The 21145-nt window shown below is 44.6% G+C and overlaps 1 protein-coding gene across 2 annotated transcripts in view; it reads left to right on the top strand.

The window, feature by feature from the left end:
* The window catches only part of CALN1 (calneuron 1), a 128889-nt gene that overhangs the window by 39292 nt on the left and 68452 nt on the right, over positions 1–21145 (top strand). The gene's annotated exons all lie outside the window — the stretch shown is intronic.

Below are 21145 nucleotides of genomic sequence, written 5' to 3'. Positions count from 1 at the left end.
CCATGGCTGCTCCAAGGAGTTCAGGGAGTCTCAAGGTTAGGACACGGTCATTTGTCACAGATATGAACCTATTTAAGCCCTGTTCAGGTTGAGTGTTACCATCCTGATTTTACAAGACAGGTCGAGGTATGGCATAGTTTGTTTCTCTTCACCGCCTTTTCAGCGGCTTTGCTCACTTGGAGTATTTGGTGTTGTGGCTGCTGACTCTTGGGATGTGTCCTTTACAACCCCAGTCAGGGCTGAGGATCCAGCCCAACTGAGCAGTCAGGATCTGCTCCTGGTGACAGAGCACTGGTTACTTGAATCCCTGCTGGCATCTTCAGTCCATGCTGCAGATGGTGGTGAGCTCACCTAGAATAAGTGCATAAAACAACGTTTTTCTCGCCATCAGAGAGTGAGACGAAAGGACCTGACAGTTCCCATGAGGAGCCCAAGCATTAACAGATGAAGGTAAAATATCATTTTGCTTCTAAACTGAGTGCAGATCGTCTACAAGCTGCTGAGAAATAGCAGATCTCGATTCCTGGAGAGTCACCTGGGCATCCTCCTCCCTTCAGCAGAAGGATGCCATTTGCCTGGGTGTGGATGCCACATGCAAGGTCTCAGGAAGAGTTAAATCTTTAATGCAGGACTTAGGAAACCATGGAGCTCTCTGTGAGCTTTAGACTGGTCCCAAGTGTTTTCCCTTCCCTCGAGGCAGAGACTCTACCTTCCCATCCAGTGGTAACTACCCCAGACCTCTTGGACCTGCAGTAAAACGAACAAGAAATTATAATTTGACCATGCGTAACGTCATGTAGGAAGTGGGTAAGGGATGGAGCTAGGTGTTAGCATAGATTTTATTTAATTTTTGGTGAAACTGGGTGTTTCAGTGAAGCCGAGCTCTGGACTGTGTAACTCTTTGAAGTTAGGAACCAAAAAGCAAGCGACAGGCAGGGAAACAAAGAGAAAACCTGCTCTGAATTATCATAAGCTTTTTTGTTGTTCTAAAACCTTTCAAGCAGAGCCATTTGTACTGGAGCAAATTCTCCCAAGATATTTTTAGACGATAGAAGCAGAAAAATATTACTCCATAGCAAGCTGTTTACAAATCTGCTAACCTTGTTTAGTGCTAGTAAAACTCTCAGCTTGGTGTGCTGCGGAGCACGCTAATTACTTGACAGAAATTACGCAATGATGTCTTTCCGAAGTGATATACATTGGCTTGGCCCTGCAGCTGGGCCCATGTACAGCATTTTATATAATTAAGTGTGAATGTTTCTGCAGTTTTTCCATTAAAACAGGGAGAGCGAGGCAGGAAGGTGGCAGACCCTGCCAATTACTGGCTGCTTTCCGTCCTCTCATCGTTTCTGTAATGGAGCCATTCTGCAAACGATGAGTCTGGCTGTTATCAGCCGTTTTGAGCAGCATCGGAGGCACTGCTGGCCAAGCTGCTGCTTCCACCTCTGTGGGAGGTTGGTGGAAACAGTCTGGTGGGTTCCCACTGGAGATGGCCAAGCTGGACAGCTGCTGCTGGCCCGTTGTGTGTGTCTAGCTTAGGAGTCCAGGTATTGCTCTCTGTCACTTCCTGGGCCTTGGCTGGCCATGCAGTGGAGATAGCAGCCATTCCCCATCACATCTTGGATGCATAAATACATGTAGCCGGGTGGTATTCAGATGCTAAGGTAATAAGGCATATGAATACGTTGAAGATAGATATGGATTCCTATGGATAGGAGATCCTAGTCCCTCCCAGTAGACTTCACTGACACATCCCTCTCATGAGTGTTGGGTGTGGGGATGCAACCAAGCTCCTAACCCTGGTGACCTACTCACAGTCTTGGGGAAGCTCCTGTTCCCATGGGAGCTGCTTCCAGTACTGCTGATGATTGCAGAGGTAGTGCAGGATTTCCACCTTGAATATTTAGGGGGTTGGTTTCGGGGACCTGGGGGGTTTTATTTTCTTCTACTGAAAAGAGGTCTCCTGAAGGGTTTGGTGGAAACCCAGTGTTTTTGATGGCTGCTGAGTGTTTAGCAATGGTTGAATGGGCCAAGTTGGAAGGACAGATTAGATGAAGCAGGTTGTGTGATAGCTAGACAAAGGCTTTTCAGCCTGGACACAGCTGAGGATGTGGTAAATCTAAGTCTATAAAGTGGGTGCATGGTGTGGAGAACGAGTACGGGGAACAGCTGTTTTCTGTCTGTTCCAAAACAAGAGCTGGAAAATGTCAGATGGAAGTTGAGGGAGGTGTTTCAGAAGAAGAGAAAGTGGATCATCACATATTGCATGGTTAAACCATGGAACCGCTTGCTACAGGACAAGCAAATAAATGCGATCATTAAAGGAACTGGAAAATATTTGTGGAAGTCTTGGTTGTGCCCTTTGCCCTGAACATCAGATCTACTCTGGTCTGTTATCGCCAACTGGTGTTGGTAGGTGGAGATATGTAGCTGTTCCTTGGTCAGTTTGAGCATTTCAGGTCCTCCTTAGTACCCTTCCTTGGGAAGATATGAACTCAGCTTAACAAACACTGCCCTAGGTGAGCTTCATCTGGGCTTTGGGTGAGCACAGGGGATATGTGACCTCTTGAGAGCCCTTTCTTGCTGGGGTTTGTGTAGTACTGCGTATGTGGTTGACCAGATGGGAGGGAATAGAAGAGGGAAGACAGCTGATGTGCTGCAGCAATGAGCTAGCTGACCTGCTTGGGATTTTTCTTCCTGTTTTGCTCTTCTGGCCTGTTGCTTAAATACACTAGAAGAGAATCTCAGATGGAGATGAAGAGCAAGTAGCTGTCTTTACCTTTCTCCCACTTCCTGGGTCACCTTGCATGGTTGTGAAGCAGCAGACCTCTGCGTCCAGGGTCCAGTGTGCTCGTGCTGGGGCACAATCCCCCTCCGCAGGCAGCTGGCACACAGGATACAGCCTATGGAAGGAGCACAGCTGGGATTTCCCTCCTCCTCGTTATCCTTGGCCACTGTGAAATCCCCTGGAGCTATTGGCAACATGCATAACTTGCAGCAGCTTTCCTAATAGCTCTGGTGATGTTGTTTTAGCGTAGTAACGTCTCCAAGATAACAGGCAGATTTTGTCCAGAGCAGCAGGCTCAGCTGGAGAGGGATGTGGGGATTCTCTGCAAGCACAAGCTGCATCACAGCTTGGAACATAAACCAGCAGCGTGTTCTCTGTTTCGAGAGTGAAGTCTTATGAGAGAGGAGTGGGAATATAATAGAATCTTCCCCCAAACTTTTAAAAACTTCATCTTCTCTGAACTGACTTAGAAACATTGCTCCCTCGTCACTGCTTTCTTGGCGAGATGCTTCCCTGGTCCCCTCTCTCTAAGGTGTTTTCATAGCAAACTTCTGAATTAAGCTGTGCAGGTGTTGGAGCAGGATCCTTGAGCTGTCCTCTCTGGAAGCAGTTGCACACCTCTGGAAGAGCCCAGAGCAGGTAACTCACGGGGCATGTTTCTGAGCCTGCCCCCTTGCTCAGTTTAGGGAGTTGTGTGGTGGTTGTGTTAGGAAAGGGGCTAGTGCTGGAGCCTTTTCTTCCTGCAGTTGGTTTCTTCATGCTGGGAATCTCGACTAGGGGCTAGGTTTACTTTGAATTTAATTATGTGTTTAATGGCAAAGCTGCCAAGAGCTGTCAGGTGTTTTTCTTCTTTATTATATTTCTTATGAATCTAAATAGATTAACATTTGCAAGAAATACTTCCAGAGTAATTTTATCAAACAACTTCAATATTACCATGGGAAATTCAATGCAATTTTAATTTGGGACCAGTTCCACTTTGCAGTCTAGCTAGACTATGAGTTTTAGAGGTAGGCACTGTGTGAGTATTGTGTCTGTGGCTTATATTGTACATGTGTATTTTAATGATATATTGAGCTTGCTGCTGTGACTTTGCACATACTACCTAAGTATTTATGCTGATGTCTTTTGTTTGCAGTTAATCAGTTAATAGTTGATGATAATGAATAAAATCCTGTCTTTGCTGTGTTACACTATGAAAAGCAAGACAGGCAGTGCATATAGGTGAGCAATATAATGACAGCAGCTGATGAGGATGAGCTGTGTGAGAGCTGCAGCTAGGTCAGCCCCTCCTTTATTAAAACTTTAGCCATAGTGTTTGTTTTAGCAGTGAGTTGCTCCCCCCTCAGCAACCTGAGACAGCAAATGAAGTATGCACATAGCAGACCTGGGCAGTCCTCGAAGCCCACTGTCAGATTGATTACTTAAAGTGCATTTGAAATGAAGTGCTGTACAGTCAGCTCTAGATCATTTCGCAATCATTTTTCATGTGCCAGTAAGTAAAACCACAGTGAATAATACAGCTGGTTGAAAATGGGGAAGCTGCTCCGTCTTGTAAATCTAAACGGACCTCACCATCTCTTCGCTTCGCCCTTGAGTGCAATGCAATCATCATGACATAAATAACAACTGCAGCGATAGAATGGAATTATACGAGGGCTGCTATTGTGAGTGCTGTAGAAATAAGGCCGGCAATACTTGGAGGAGCTGAGATCAGAGCTGAAATAGAGTACAGCAGAGGTTGAATTGATTTCCTTTTCTTTTAATCTCTCGGGAGCGAAGGAAAAGAAAACAAGTCCCGCTATGTTTGTAAAAGCTTCAAGGATTTGTCTGTGCCCATTTGCACGGTGGTGGAGTGGCAAGCACCCACCGGTGGGCTTTCTTCTGAAGCTTTTGCTTCCATCCCCTCCTGAGGCAGCTGTGGTGCTTGGTGAGCAATACACTGCAGGTCTGGATGACCTGCGATAGTCAGTGCGTGTGAGCATGCAGGATGTGCTCTCAGCCACCTCTGCCATGGGATGGAGCTTGCGGTGTGAGATGTGTCTGCAAGGCAGCAGGAAGGAACACGGCACAGCTCAGAGAGCTGCTCACCCTCCTTTCAGTCCAGAGTTTCAGTGCAAACGGTTTCAGGATGAGGAAATGTGCTCCTTGGTGCAGGCTGGTGGATTGACTTGTGGGATTTAGCCAGTGGGGTCCTCATCTCAAGAGCCCATGGCAGAGGAATGTGCCTGATGCCTAAACTCCCAAACTGGTCCTGTCTCCTTGTCCTTGTATGTGCAGACCCCATGGCTCTGGTCCTGCTTACACTGTGGTCAGGGAGGATAGGGCTTTCAAGCCACCTTCAGGCTGAGTCCTAGGGGACAGATGGTGAAGGTATGGCTTGGTCTTGGGACCAGAGCCCTGCAGGGATGCAGGGAGATAAGAAACCAACTTTAGAATATCTGTATTGAACTGCTGTGTCAGGAGACATATTTCCATTTTGTTTTCTGAAGTTTTCTCTATGTTTGTGAAAGAAAATGCCCGTAATTGCTGGGTGAGCAGCACATGAGCTCCACAGGAGGACAGGAGAACCAGAGAAAGAAGTTGCTTTGTGTGATTCCTTCTACATTCAAAATGGTTTCACGTACTTCTGCAACCGTATCTTCCTGCAGAGGACCTTGAAGTGTTATTTACCCAAGGGAAGCTCACCAGGAGTGTGAGCTTCTGTGCTGGGCTGGAAGAAACAGATGTGAATGTGGGAGTTGAAAGCCCTTTCCAGAAGTCTTGTAGGCTCGGAGAAAGGGAGGCATCAAATGGCTTTTCCAGCACTGGGCTGAAAGCATAGCAGACAAGAAAAGGTTGGGTTTCTTTTGTTTCACCCCTGCCCCTTACCTACAGGCCACCACTTGAATCAGACCCAGATGGAAGAAAAAGTTCTTTCCATGATTTTTTTTTTTTTTCCTTATCAGCTCTTGCTGCACCTTTTGTTACATTCAACTTCTCATTTCTTATGTTCCTTGCATGAATAAGATATGCCACATATTTCCCTGACATGTCTACGTACTATAAATACTCTGTCCTTCTGTGGAGAAAGAATATGGAATATATGTGTGTGTATATATTCTGTATGCATCTAGAATCCTGAATGCCATCTTTCCAATATTGTGTCCTTAATGGGAATTCACAGATTAGGTGCATAAAAGGCTACAGAAGACGACAGTTTCACTGTGCTCAGTTTTAATACAAAGAGTACTACGGTTGCTAAGAGACTGATACTTCAAGTTTGGAAATCTTCATCCATACTAGATATATTATCTTGGCAAATTGGACTTTCTGAGTTGGCAGCAAATGGAAAAGAGTAACTTTTAAAAATAGAGATAATTTAGATGACGTCAAAGACATCTGGTGTCCTTTTCTAGAAATGTGAGACTGATCTATTTTGCTTATGTGTATAAATCACTCTGCACCCAGTGAGAGGTTCTACTTATGCCTGTGTTTAAGATATTTAGTCAGGTATATTTTAACTAAATTGGCTTCATGTTTACAACAGATAGTACCTGTCCTCCCTGTGTATCTTGGAGAACCTCAGCTTTGTGCCTCTGTGCAAAGCAGGATCTCGTAGTGTCCACAAACACCCACCAGGCTCCGCAGTGACTCGGAGAGGACAGTGACTTATTTACCTTCCTGGTAAATTTGCTCCCTTGTCCACGTATGGACCCTGGTGGCGCATACTGAGTGGTGTGGCTGCAGACTTTGTTACCACCTTACTAATGAGCTGCGTCTCTCGTCCTAATTCCCACCCTGAATTGGTGGATGCAGTGAAAGGGGGGACGTGTGTATGGGCTTAACTATGCCTTATCATTCCTAATCTTGAGAAGTGCCAATGCTCCTGAATGGCAGGGATGCTTTGAATGACAGCTGGAAATCAGCTAGGGACTCTCTCACGCCGTACATAAGAGGCAGTGGAGAAGAAACGAGGGAACTGGAGAAAGAGATGAAATGGGCAGCACGAGGCTGACATGAGAGAAAGGGAATAAATTAGAAATGACTCAAAGACGGAGGGTGGGAGGAGATGGCACCAGGTTGCTGGGGGAGGAAGGTTGGTAGTAGTGGGTGCAAGGAGCAGGAGAGAAGGGGAGCGATGCAGCCCAGTGAAGGAAGGGCACTCCAGGAGCTCAGCCAGGGTGCACATGAGGAGAGTGACCTATGGAGGATGAGCAAAACCAGGCTCAAACATTTGCTGGAGGATTTTTCAGCCATAACCTGTATTCTGATAGCATCTTTCCAAGGGATTCATCAGGGCACCAGCACCTGAGGTCACATAGGGTGTGGCTGCCTCTGTCATCTTTGCATTCTGGCTTGCAATGCTGGGGAAGGCTGTTCCCCAACTTCAGGTGATATTCTGCTTCCCAGACAGAGATGGATGACTGGGCATAAATTATTTCTTCCCAAGTAAAGTTTAAGCTGGACTTCTCTATAGTTGGAAGGAACACATTTGAATTTTAATATCAACTCTGAAAGGCAATTGCAGCCCGTGCACTTGATTATGTGTTCAGGTTATGAGATTTTATGTTATTTTTAGAAATGTTAATTTGTTCCAAGGACCAGGACATACAGAAATGGCCACTGAAATGTGAACATGTGATATATATTTTTAAAGTATCAAGTGAACATGGAGTGAAATGATGATAAAGGCAGGCTACATGGTTTTTCAGGCTTAGACAATGCACTATAATTGTATGTCAGAAGTCATTCAGGTTTGATATCACGCCAGCTAATTAAACCATCCTCTCTGAAGAGACTTACTGTACTTTCAGCTTTTTCTGTTTCGTTCTCAAGAACAAAAAACTCTAAAGGCAGCTCTTGTGTTCAGTGCTCACACTAGCATTAATTTGGATGGGAACCAACACATGGCAAATGGGAGCTATGATCAAATCCTTGTCTGTTTGACTGGTGTAAACCAGGTTAATTTCCACCAAAGGTGGTGGAAGGAAGCGAAGGGCCGTATGCCATCCCATATACTGTGTGCATCTGCTGTCACTCATTTTTTGTGGCTTATCTCCATTGAAATATTTCATGACACATGAATCTCACTGTAATTTTTCATTTTCCTGAGTAAACTCCTTGGGTGTCTTATCATTGTTTCTTCCGCGTATGTCACAGGACATAGTTCATAGTTCAGTGAAGGTGGGCAGTGCGGGAAAGAAGCAGTGCAGGATGCTAGTTAGTGGTGAGGAGCCATGACATGGCTTGAAGCACCTGCATCTTGGACAATGATCTCACTCCGGCAGGTAAGAGAACAGCTCTTGCAGACAAGAGAAGGAAGTTTTCTTCTGTCTCTATTACCAACATCTCATTCCTCCTTTTGGTGATATTCTTCCTGTATCCTATTAAATGCCTGAAAAACATTTTATTCATGGCAAAACAACACATTAGTAACTGCCAGAAATAAGGAGACCTGTGCTCCTCACATCACTTGTGGTCTAGTGGATGGTGTCCTGTAGGCTGGCTGGATACTACTGGTGGAAGAGCTGTGGCCAACAGGAGATTAAGATGTCTCCAAGCCACGGCTTTCTTTCTGAGATGTGCAGTTTTAGCATTCAGTGCACACATTGTTTGTCCTAAAGAAGAGTGGTGTGAGCCAGAAATGGAGTGGTGTGAAGTGCTGACTCTCAAAGTTGGAAAATAAAAGCTGTTTCTCAACTAATTCAGCCTTTTTTTGGAAATTCTGATATCCTCATCCAAACATAGGATGCCCCTGTGGTGCATTCAGCAGGTACAACCTGGCAGCTGTAGGAAAAGCTGTATTTTTGGTCATGGCTACCAAAGTGGCAGCCTCCCAGGAGGAGGAGGCTGACTACATGACAAGATCTCCAGCGAGCACTGCCTGGAAAAAACATGGTATATTGTCATGAAAGCAGTGAGGAAGGTGTCCACTGAGAGTCCTTGTAGCCTTTTCTGTAGCCAGGAGAGACTGCCTCAGTCGAATAATCAAAGTGACTGGGGAAGTTTGGATCCCTGGCAGACAGTCCGACCTCCTGCATCAGGCATCGAGCCTGCTCTGCAGTGTGAAATGGATGTTCTAGCCGTAAAAGATGCATTTTTTAAAAAATGTGCTTCACTGCACCAGCCAGAGGAGGCAAACACTTACTGGGACTTCATTGCCTGTTGGCATTGCCTTCTTGAAAGCTTAAATACCTCAAGGCTTACAGCAGGTTCTACAGAGGGTGCAAACTGCCAACTCCACCAACTGCCAATACCACTGTCAGAGGTGAGGAGGTGGGTAGACCTGGGTATGGCCTGGGAGCATCGCTCTTGGGTCTGATGTGTGAACTGTGGTGTGTTTTCCCCAAAGCTCATCCCTGGGAGGAGAGAACCAGCTTCACCTTGAATCAGAGGCAGAAACGTTCAGGTTCCCTTTTTCTCACATTTTATGTGCTATAAAGGGGCTTCTCGGGCTGCTCCCAGGATTTTGTTAGTAAGGAAACATGACCTGGGGAGGATTTAACGTTTGTCCACCCCACTGTGCATGTCTTCAGAGAGTGTTAAACCTTGGAGAACCAGAGCATGGTTACTCTGCTAACTGCTGTCCTCACCCAAATGTATCTGATGACCTGCAAGGAATAGAATAATTATATTGTCTTTTTTGGTGTCCCAGTCCAAGCAGTCAGTACTAGCAAAGGGCCCGAATCTCACTTCTACTCCATCATGCTAGCAATGTTTCTCTTCATTTCACCAGAGGAGGAGTTGCCAAACTCATTCCTACTTTTGGGTCAGGAAAAAAAAAAAAAGAAAAAACCTTTACTGAAAGGTAGAAAATGAAAATAAATAAATTCTTCAATATTATTTAAAATGTCATTAAAGCTTGTAAGTAAAGAAGTCCCTTTTAAGCTGGATTGTCCGTGCCTGCCTCCAACACATATTTTAAGACTGAATTCGCAAGGACTGCTTTCAGGTACATAGCACAGAAAATGTACAGAGATTTATTCTTAGGAATGCTTTATTTTTATGTGCCTTTGATATGTAGAAACTGCAGTTTCATTCAAATAACCAAACAGGAATGAAATGCAAATATTTCAGTTGCTTTCCTGGAATGTTTGGAAGATGCCAGATTTTTAATACAGCATTTTTCCTGTTTTCTGCAAAAGATAAACATAATAAAAAGAAAACCAGAAAAGTTTCTCTTACACCTACTAGTAAGCATCTCATAAGTAAAAGCTCTCTCTGGATCTGCAGGCAAAACCTTTCACGTTGTGAGGGTCCTGAGTAGGTCTCTCCATATTTCAGTGACCTGCCATGCGTCACTCAGTCTCCTTCAGAAATATAAGTCTCCAAATCACTAGAGTAAATTTGTTCATACGAGTGAGCAGCTTTCAATTGCCCATTTACATTTTCAGTGGTGGATGTTTTAAACTGGCTTTACAGCATCTCTGTCTGATTTCTTTGGCTGGAAATCAGGTTGGGCATGACTTGGTTCAGGAAAATCCTGGGACTTGTTTGTGACCTTGTCTTTGGCCAGCATATCCTGCGGGAGACTTGTGTGGATCCACAGCAGGCTTTTTGAGGTTAACTTAGCAGTAAGTATTCTGAAAATCCCTTTCATTTTCTACCCAGTTGCAGGCTCTTGGGCCATAAGCCACCACAGCAGAGCATGAGCTGAAGGAGTACCTCTGGGATTTTGGACAGGATTTAGGAAGGAGATTTGTTTGAGTCTCACCCTGTCCCCCGCAGCAACTCCTCTGACTTTGCACAGGGTCACAGACCTGCTCAGGAGCGAATTTTCAGCTGTTTGTAGAGTGTTTTTGGGCAGCCTGCACAGGCACAGCTTCCCTTCTGGTTTGTGTAAGGCAGCCTGGGAGCCCTGGTCTAGGACAATACCGTATTAGTGAGACAACAAGTTGAGGTTAGCAAATGCAGAATAATAGAACGTGTCTTGTGTGCCAGGACATGTGGCTGGATGCTGCCCAGAGATAAAGACCACAGCAACTCCATTCCTCTCCAACAGATCTTAACACAGTATCAGAATAACTACTGGCGTTACAGATGCATCTTCAGCCAGAAAGAAACGAAAATCTCAGAGAATGTAGCTCCAGGGCAAAATTCAGATTTTTTAGTGATTTGCAATGAGTTTTCTTCTATCTGCATAAGGAAATACTTCGGAATTGCTAAAAAAATAAATGCTGAAGCTATATCAGTTTTGCATACAGGCTGAAAGCGTTGCTGTGGTGCATTTCAGTGCTTCCTGTCCCTAAATGAGTATGCTCCAATGATGCTTTGCAGTTGGGGTGGGAAATGCTTTCTCAAATTGCTTTATACTTTGTAAAGCAATAAACTTAGTCCAAAAATCATGGAGGGAGCTGGGGAGAAGGGGAGCTGATTGTAATTCTTCCGGTGGAAACATTTTCCATCAGAAAAATGCAGATTTGATTACATTCCCTGTTGACAATGGCCCTTTCAACTGAAAATAATAGAAGAGCTTCATTTCAGTAATGCTGCAATATTTCGTTTTGAATTTATGATTTCACTTTTTAAAATATTAAATAACACGGCCGTGAAATATTGGGATTTCACTGCAGTGAAGCCTTTTCTGGAAACCAGTCCTGAACAGGAATGATAGATGAGCTTTGGTTTTGTTACACTGCGAAGCCACCAAAAGAAAAGCAAACTGAAGGGCAGATTATTTCAGTATTTTCCTCACTTTTCTTTCTGCTGGAATATTTGACATTAACCCTTTTAATCCATCATGGCCTGATCATGGCTGCTGTAAGTCTGAGGCAGAGGCAGTGCGCAGCCAAGCTGCCCAAAACTCAACCAAGCGCAGGATTGTAATTTACCACCCGGCAGAGTTCACGTTTTGGGCAGTGCCTCCACCGCATCCCTCCTGCCTGCATCCAGGGTTGCTCCATCACTGTCAATCAATCTGTCTGCATTACCGCGAGCTTGCAACCTTTGGTTTTATCTGGTCTTCAAAGCAGTTTTCTCTATCTGATGGCAAATCTGAGTCTGTTTGGGTAACTGAGGGAACTTCAAGTGTAATTAATAGGTGTCAACAGAGGCGGTGGAGCATTGGTGCTGCAGGGCTCATGTAATGAGAAACGAGGTGTACAGTCCAGCTCTTCTGTCAGGCTGTTATTGGTTCACAGGGATTTGTGAACATATGAAGATGACTTTGAGGTAAAAGTGCTCAGTGGAGTTTGGAGACTATAGTGATTGTCAGCCAGAGAAGATAAAGAGGTACCTATTTTTACTGTGCAACTAAAGTGAAAATAAGGGGAAAAAACTGGCCCAAAGCAAGGGAAGAAACAAGAATTTAATTCACTGCATTAGAGTTTGAGTTTCTGTGCATAAATAGCAGAAAATACAGTTTGTCTCTGGCACTCAGACCAAGACAGCATTTCTGGCATTATTGAGTGCTTCCCCAGAAAGTTTCATTTCAAAATGGAGCTAGCTCCACATTTTTCATCCTTTTGAGCCAGGATTGTTGTTCGTAGGGTGAAGCTCATATTCCTGAGCCTCAAAACAGTTAAGAGAGAGAACTGGAAAGGATGTGTTAAAGTCAGATTTGTTTTGCTGAGCTCCTGTTCACAAGATATGCTCTCAATGAAGCAGTTTATGTGTTATAATCACTTTGGCTTTTCAGGAGAAAAACTGTCTTTTTCTGGGATAGAGGAGATTCTGGGACTTGGGGAACAAAAAATGCACAGCAACAGGCAGCCTTGAACTGAAGAGTATTCAATCATAGCTATAGTGTGGTCTTTCCAAGGGGCAGTCTCTCACCTTGGGTGGTGATACAGGAGAAACAAGTAGTGGGAATAAATCCAAGGGCCAGGTGATGAATCTGCTGAGTGGAAAGGGACTAGGGGGATGCTGAAGGCACTGCTCCCATCCCACCTGGAGGAGTCAGTGGAAGAGCAATGAGCAATATCTCACCATGGACTTAGAGGTGTGTGGGCTCATCTCATAAGTCCTGAGCAGCCACTGCCAGGAACCGAGATGCTTCTCTGGTCCTTAGTATAACTGTAGTAAGGACATATTAAGTTGGGTTTAATGTACCACTGGGTAGCCATGTGGAAGTTAATTAAAGGCAGAGGGACTAGGAAAGCAATTGAACTCCAGTAAAACTTGCGGCAGGTACTGCCTGTCCTGGCTCGAGGGTCGTTTTGTGATGGGAAGAAGGATGCCAACTTATCATCTTTGTCAGAGCGAACTCTCTGGGTGTTTGAGACACTCGTAACAAATGGGTCTCTGCGTAGCTGTTTCAAGGACATTATTCTAAATGGCAGGTACCTGTGTTTGAATATTGGGCAGTAAATTTCCAAAAGAGAATGCTCAAAGTCTAATTAAGCCACCTTTGCAAAGTCTAGGGAAAGAGCTACAAATGGTGGGAGTGGTTGTATTTTCCATGCGGTTATTACCAGGCAAGACTGTGGAATGAAACCCTCATTTTGGTAAGAAATGTATGAAGACTGTTCTAGCAGTAAATCAGTACAGGATGCAAATTATATGTATTAAAAGAAAAAAGAAAAAAGAAAAAGAGATGGGCAACCATTCTCTCTTCAACATTGATGTGAGTTGTCCCTAAGCAATCTTGAATCAAATCACTCTCGCTCTCCAAGATGCTCCAGGGTAGGATCCTAAGCTCATTACGTATTTATGTCCAGCAAATGTTTCACTTCTGATGATGAATTGAGTATTGATGTCAATAAATTAAATCAGTAGCTCCTAGATATTATAGGTTTACATCTAGGCAGCTTAAAAAAAAATGTTGTGAAGTTAAACAGTTCTCTGTATGGCTCAACTGTTCCCAGGAGAATATGTACTGTGCTTGAGGTTCTCTGAAGTGGTGTAGTGTCATGGGAGGGAAAATGTTTTATGCCTGCTGTATGTAAAGGATAAGGGAAAGATAAAGATTGTCTCCTAATAAAAAGAACTAGTGAAAGAGGAGATTGAGGTTTCTTTGGAAAACAGTGGAAATCTATTCTTTCCTTATTTGCCTGTTTAGTAGCATGTTCTTAAGTTGTAAACAAAAGGTGCAGCGTGCATCTTAAATTTATCTGCTTTCATAGTGGTGACCTTATTTCTTTGTTAGGAGTTGCTTCTTCCCTTTCCCTTTCCCTTTCCCTTTCCCTTTCCCTTTCCCTTTCCCTTTCCCTTTCCCTTTCCCTTTCCCTTTCCCTTTCCCTTTCCCTTTCCCTTTCCCTTTCCCTTTCCCTTTCCCTTTCCCTTTCCCTTTCCCTTTCCCTTTCCCTTTCCCTTTCCCTTTCCCTTTCCCTTTCCCTTTCCCTTTCCCTTTCCCTTTCCCTTTCCCTTCCCCTTTCCCCTTTCCCTTTCCCCTTTCCCTTTCCCTTTCCCTTTTCCCTTTTCCCTTTTCCCTTTTCCTTTCCCTTCTTTTTCATCAATAGCAAGCAATGAATATTTGCCCTACCTTGAACACCCACAACACTTCCAGAAAGTGTCACAAAATGCCTGAGTCTGACTGCCCACCTTAGTAACAGTTCCATCACAGAGGTCAGAGCTGGAGAGGACCATAAGCCCAACCAGCACAAGGTCCAAGCAAGGGCAGATGTAGCTTTCACCAACAGTGTGCAGTGGCTGAGCTGCACCTGCCTGGAGATAAAGAGGTGTGGGCCTCTGGGGCTGTTTGCATGGCATTTTCCAGTGGGTCAATAATCCATGAGAGGAGAAGAACAAAAAAAGCACAAGGTGAGACTATGCAGGTCTTGTAGAACTCTGGATTTACATCTCTTGCTGCAGTCTGTGTGTTTGGAGGTACATAGCCCTCTCCTTTCTCTAAGCTGCAGAGTTTTGTGTGTGGACAAGTCAAAAGAAAGGTATCTCCTTATGGTCGCATTGAATACCCCACCCAACGTGCCTGCAAGCACACAGGCTCCCATAGGTTGTGCCAGGAGACAAAAATGCCCATCTGGAAGTGGCATGAGGTGCAGTGCTGACTCCACATCCATCCCTGCAGAATGACAGTGATATGCAACAGAGTCTTGCATAAAATACTGAGCCCTTTAAAAAGATGCTTTCCATCCAATGCATAGAAATGAGATGTTTGCTTATGCAGCCAACACCCATCCTAATGCTGCTATTTATAATGACTTGTTTGGTTGTGGATGCTCAAAAAAGACCCAAGTTATGAGCCGTACGGTTGAGAGAGTGGAACCACAGAGCCAAGGGTGCAGCAATACATCAGGAGGACCAGAGATCTGAGCAAAATTTTCAGACAGAGATTGACAAATATTGAACTTCAGTACATGATCCCTCATCTAAGAATTAACATGAAATCACCTTCGTTTTATGTTGACTGCTGCAGTATGCACTGATATGCTTGGAGTAAAAATTTTCTTAGCATGTTGGGGAGTAGGGACATGGGCTGGAAGAGGTCCCTGAAACTGGTTCCTACTGCTAGAGGTGACTTGGTCACAGAAACCAAAGATGCCCAGAATGGGTGAAGCCCCATTTGGAAATGCTGCAGCCATTGCTCACCTCTGAAACTTTTTTGTAATTGTCAGGCTAAATTTGCTCATATCCTTTTGTTCTTAGACCGATATTGGTCTTCACCTGAAATAGCTTTTCTCTGTCCCTGGGATGTCCCCTCCATTTTCCTGCCCTCCTCAGTGCATTGCAGATGGAAATCAAAGCACCTCCATGAGCTGAGCCCTGCTTTTGTCTTGCCTGGCAGCCTGGTCATTTGCATCCTCTCTGACCTCCTCCTCGCTGCTTTCATTCTGAATTCATCCCTCACCACTCAGGACCAGGCTGTACCTTTCTCAGGCACTGGAAACTTGATTATTCTGCATTATTTAATGGTGAGGGCCACAGCGCGCCATCTCCAACCCCATGTGTCCTTCTGTTGGCATCGGGAGGAGCTGAAGGGGAGCCGTCCTGGATGAAATTCTGGCCACGGCAGGGAAATTTGTAGGGAAGAGCGGAAGTTGCTAGTTTGCCAGATTCTTCTGACAGCTGATTTTCAGCACTGTGCTTCCCCGCTGGCTCCGTGCGATGCCGCAGGGCTCGTGCAATCGCACACTGCTCAGCACACACCGCCCGCAGAAGGGGGGCAACCACACTTACCGAGCAGCCTTGTGCGAGGGAGTTTGAGCGCTGCTGTCCACGCCAGCCTGCCCTCGGAGTAAATATCCTCAAGTATTCCCAATCCAGCTCCTGTTGCTTGCACTAAAAGCTTCCATTTAAGAGAGTATCTAGTAGCCGCAGATAGCCTTTATGTCGTGCATTTATATGGTAATGGAGTGTTCCCGCAGGTTACTTGGCAAGTGTTAAATGTGTTTGGGAACGTAACCACAGGAAATGTCATTTCCACAAATCATTTTTTCCTGGGGAAGGAAAAAAAAAAAAAGATCTGCCAAATTATGTATGAAAAAGTCCCTCTGAGGAAAACAAGACAAGGCACTTAGTTTTGAGGCAGACCTTTCTGAGCTGAGATACTTTGTCAAGTTGACTAGCACCAGTTAGCTTTGCCCATTCGACCTAACTGTGTCTATCCAAGCTGCTGTAGCACTGAGCCCACTGTTAAACCCAGGTGTTTATGCCCCATTTCCAGCTGCAGCCTTGATCCTTGCATGTTTTTGGTGATACTGACAGGGCTCAGTACCTAAGCCTCAGCAAGATGCTGCAGATGTTCAGGTAGATGTGGCTCCAGGTTGCAGTGAAAGAGTTTGATCTGGGGATGCTGAACTGTTTTGCTGAGATTGAGAATAACCAGGTGAAATACTTTGACATTTTCAATTGGAACATGTTGGGGGGGGGCATTTTCATTAGATGAAAAATGTAGTTATTTTGACACTGTTGCAATTTTCAGAAAAGGAAAGAAAAAACCACAAACAGAAAACAAGTGAAAGAATAGCAGATGGAGGGATGGAAATTTCCGTTTTTTTAAACAGACATAGTAGTTACGAGACTCACTTAATAGTTCACTCAAGGATGTGCTATTTGCAGCTTTTAGATCATTCAGTTTGTACTTTGGTGCCCAAACCTGCAATTAAGTGAATGAGATGACTTGCAAGATTTTGGATGGTGGTTTTTCTTCTCTTATCATACTAATGAAAATAACCATATAGGACTCTGATTGTAATTACTGTGCACTTAGGGTGTGGTAGTTACAGTGTAATTACAAAATTTATTATGGTGATATTTCTACCCAATGAAATAACATGAAACCATCTGCAGTGCCCGAGGGTAGCTAGTGGACACCGATGGCACAAGCTGAATTTATTTCCTGGAGAATCGTGATTCATTCTCATTCAGGAAGCAAAACAAAAATAATGATGGTTGCCTCTAGTTACCAGTCAGAGGAAAATCATCTGTAAATAAAGCTGCTGCTGAACGTGGAGAAGGGATGAGCCAGGGAAAGGAGCACAAGGTCAGGCTCCTGCTTGCCCAGGGCAGCCAGGAGTGCAGAGAGGTGTTGTGAAGGGAAGGGCTGGAGCAAGTGCGATGTGAGCGGGTGGGTGAGCACACCTTTTCTGGATGCAGATGGAGAGACTTAACGACTTGCTAGGCTGGGTGTCAGTTCTGACTCTGACAGTGGTCTTGGTGGTGCCCTTCAGAAAGGTAATGAAAAAAAGTCATCCTTTTCCCTGATTTTTCCTTTCTCTCTTCCCAGAGAAGTGTGGGGGTAATTGGATGGTCATGTGCTCTGTAATAGGGAAGCTGGAAGGTGCAGCTGTTAAACGTGAGGAAAGAGCAGGAATGAATTAAAAGCAACCCCCCACCACCCCATATGCAGCTTTTGAATGCGCAAATAACTCTCAAAATGAGTACTGTGCTCTTGGCTCCCATGGAACGTAGATCTTAACCCAGGGAAAAAAATAGGGCTAAACTTTCCCGAGAAATGTGCCTTCAAACGCAGCTCACCACACCTGCCTTGGGCCAGCTGACTCTCAGGCAAAGGCCCTTCCACTACAAAATCTTGGCCAATTCACACAGTGCTCTTTCCTCCTTGCCGGACTTTTTGTCCTGGCAATTCTTTCCAGCCTCGTATCATTTGGGAATTTAATTAATGTGGCTGCGCCCTCTTTGAGATCATTAACAAAGGTGTTAGTTAAGATGGGGCCAGATGCTCATCCCTTCTCTCCCATTGTTTGCTTGAACGATATTCAGTGTTAAGCATCACGTATGATTCATCTGACAAAGTCTCTTTCTCTGCAGCAGCATTGCTTTCTGGTACTACTTGAATTAATTCTGGGAGTGAGAGGTTTAGTGCTGCTAATAGTCACTGGCTGTCAGGTGAGCACTTTTATATTGAAATCACCTTGTATGGAGGAGCAGTATCATTGTTCCCAGTGGCTGGAGAAACTGAGACATGGAGAAGAGCACTTAAGTCCTAGCCTAGGCTCCTTGAGAAGAAGTGAAGTTTCTTGAAGCTCAAGCCAGTGCCATAACCAGCAAAATTCTCTAAATCTTTGTATGTTTTCTCTTCTTTTTTCCCTTTTATCCTCTAACATAGTTCTGTGTCAACTGCCTACATTCAGGAGTAGAAGAAGATACTATATAGTGGAAAGGGAAATAAATATTAGTATTTTCTAATACCCCAGGGGAGGTGTAATCCGAGTATATGTGCTTGGTTGGGTGTAGAGGCTCTGATGCCATTCAGGATGAGCAAGGGGAAAGGCCCCTGCTAGGGCAGCATTGCTTTGACACCCACTCCCCCCTGTTATCTTTTCCTTTTAAAGACAAGCAGGGCTCTGCTTTTCTTGATCAGGATGAAGCATCCCTAGGCAGAGCAGCTTCCAGCTGAAATGGAAGAGGTCTCAAAGTTTCTCCCAAGCCCTGGCAATGTCGTTATTGAGAGATTTACTCCATGGACCACATCCGCTTCTAGTTCTGAGCCAGGAGCATCAGTTGCCATGGAGACTTCTTTGGGAAAGTCATATGGGGAAAGTGCTGGTGTATTTTTAGCTTGGGTAATGAAACTTAACAGCTGGAAATAAAGGTGAGGGCCAGCCAGGGTGCCACAGGTTCATGGACCGCTGTTTGGGACTGGCTTTTTTGGCAGTGCTGGCAGGGAGAACTGGTGGGGCTGTGTTTGGGAAGGATGCTCAGGCCTATGGCTCACACTGTGGGTGCTGTGCAGGACAGCACTCGCGAGTACGTCGGAGGAGAAAGAATCACTACAAAGAAAAGCTGATAAGGAGGTGGTGTTACATGTAAAGATAAAGAGGAGGCACTGACTGAGGTCCTAGCTGCTTCGTGTACAGTGTGTTCAATCTATAAATAGCTCTTCAAATATACCTCTGCACAAGTGGTATTTATAGAGTGATGAGTGAAAAAAGCTCTATTTGGTGTCAGGATGTTGATGTGCGAAGGATGTTTCAGGCTTGGTCAAAAGTTCAGGTTTCTGAGAGGTACAGAACAAAGCTGGTCCCCAAATGTGTGGGGTTTTCTCCACTGATCGAGGCTCAAAGGTTGCAGTGCTGTTAAATGAGCCTTCTGAACTCAGTGTATGTGGAGAGGATACTCACTAGATGTTGGCATTCAGATATCCTGCAGCGGAGCCCCTGTGAAGACGTAATTTATTCATGTAATTTGGATCAGTCTAACTCACGTGTAAACTTTTCTGAAGGTAGACTCATATTTTATTTTCTAAAATACTTTCTCAGCTCCTTGCAATATTTTTAGTTCTTTCGTCTTCAGCTGTCAAAAGTTTATTTTAAAATTAATTGATTTTGAAGTAATATTTACTGCACTTTAGCTTTCAGCACAGTGTATGAAAAATAGATTTCACTACAGCTGGCAGTGTCTAATGGGATTCGTTCCTACTCCAAAGGCTCTTTGCATTATGTACCAATACTTCCAGCTGAGCTTGCTTTGAACAGCCTTACCATCTTTTCATATCACTGAGCTTACACCAGCTTGGGCTGGCAGGGAGACAAGGTAAAGCATTTAAGTTTAAAGAAGCCACGGCCAACGTATACCTGAACCCAAAGTGTAGATGTAGATCTGGCCCAATATTCATTGGAATTAATAGGATCTTCACTTTTTGCATCAGTGGGCTCTTTGGCTGGATTAAAAATTGATCATATCTCGTTATGATAACCACAGCTGTGGTGAAGATTAAGCAGTAGGTCGCAGAGGTGCTCTGGCCCTGGCACATTACACACATTACATTACAGAGTATTACACACAGCAGAAAGCAGCACATGGAAATTGGACCAGACTTTGCGAACACACTGGTGTTGTCAAGGGAGGTGGTGAACTTTGATGTGAGGTGATTTAGAAGCAGCCTTTGAATTGTAAAGCTTTAAATAACCTGTTAGCAAAGACGTCATGGAAATCATTTTCTGGTGGGTTATGATGCTTCTGGCTTTTTTCCGGGAGGAATGAGGACCATCCACTACCTTTCACGTGGCCCCGCTGCAGGGGGCTGATGCCTCCCTTACACCTGGGGACCAGAGGGCAGAGAGAGGTTACATCCTGGCAGTCCATGTCAGGACCAAGGATATTTTCTTGTCTGAAGCTTGATGCCTGAACTACCCAGGGCTGGCCAAACTTTTTCCATGCAATCTGTTTTCTGATAGAGAATAGATTATTTTTTAATTAGGTTCCCCCCCCCCCCAAAAAAAAAAAACAAACAACCTGCAGAGTTTTCTCTCTCCCTTCTCCAATGAAATGCTTTCAGGTGAAGATTAAACTCCTCTGAGCAAATTTGCAGCAGGCTCCATCATGCTGGTTTTTCATATATCCTCATTCCGAAAACAGATATGATAAAGCATCCTGTGTTTTCGTCTCCGCAGCATGGTGCAAGGACCTTTTAACTAGAATTAAGAAATCAGCACCTCTTTCTTTCCCCACCTCTAACCAAACCCTTTCAAGTAAACAGGCTTCCAGCTGGCTGAAATGTTAAAATTTTCTGTTTGGCATTTGCAAGGGTCAGATCGGGAAGTGAGCTTGGTGGTGGGGCTTCATGTTGAGAGGTCTGTGAGGAGCAGGAAACATACAGAGCTGTCGAGGTGGATGTGCGGGGGTTCTTTGGTGTGCTGAATGAGTGGAGAGTGGCTATTAAGGAGGTGGATATGCCAGAATTAAAAAGCAAAACAAAGTCAGATGTCAAAAGCTGAGCCAGGCTGAGGAAGAATGATGGAAGTGATTCCTTTGATGCCGTCAGCATTTTTATTGATCTGAGTCTGTTTATTGCTGTAAAACAGTTATAAATTAGAGAAAAGCTGTGAAGAGGAGTGAGAGATGGAAATTGCCCGGGTACGGTTTAAAAGATATATATCCACATTTGTCGAATGAGGGAGAACGTGCACATCCAGGCTTTGGCTACAGAGCTTCATACCCTGCAGAGCATGCAGTCAGCACCCAGCTGTTCCTGTTCATGTAGTTTTGTTGGAGAAAGTTAGAGCTTGGTCT

Source organism: Leptosomus discolor, chromosome 18 (genome assembly GCF_034619465.1).
Source record: "Leptosomus discolor isolate bLepDis1 chromosome 18, bLepDis1.hap2, whole genome shotgun sequence".
Taxonomy (NCBI): domain Eukaryota; kingdom Metazoa; phylum Chordata; class Aves; order Leptosomiformes; family Leptosomidae; genus Leptosomus; species Leptosomus discolor.
This window is presented reverse-complemented; position numbering and strand designations above follow the sequence as displayed.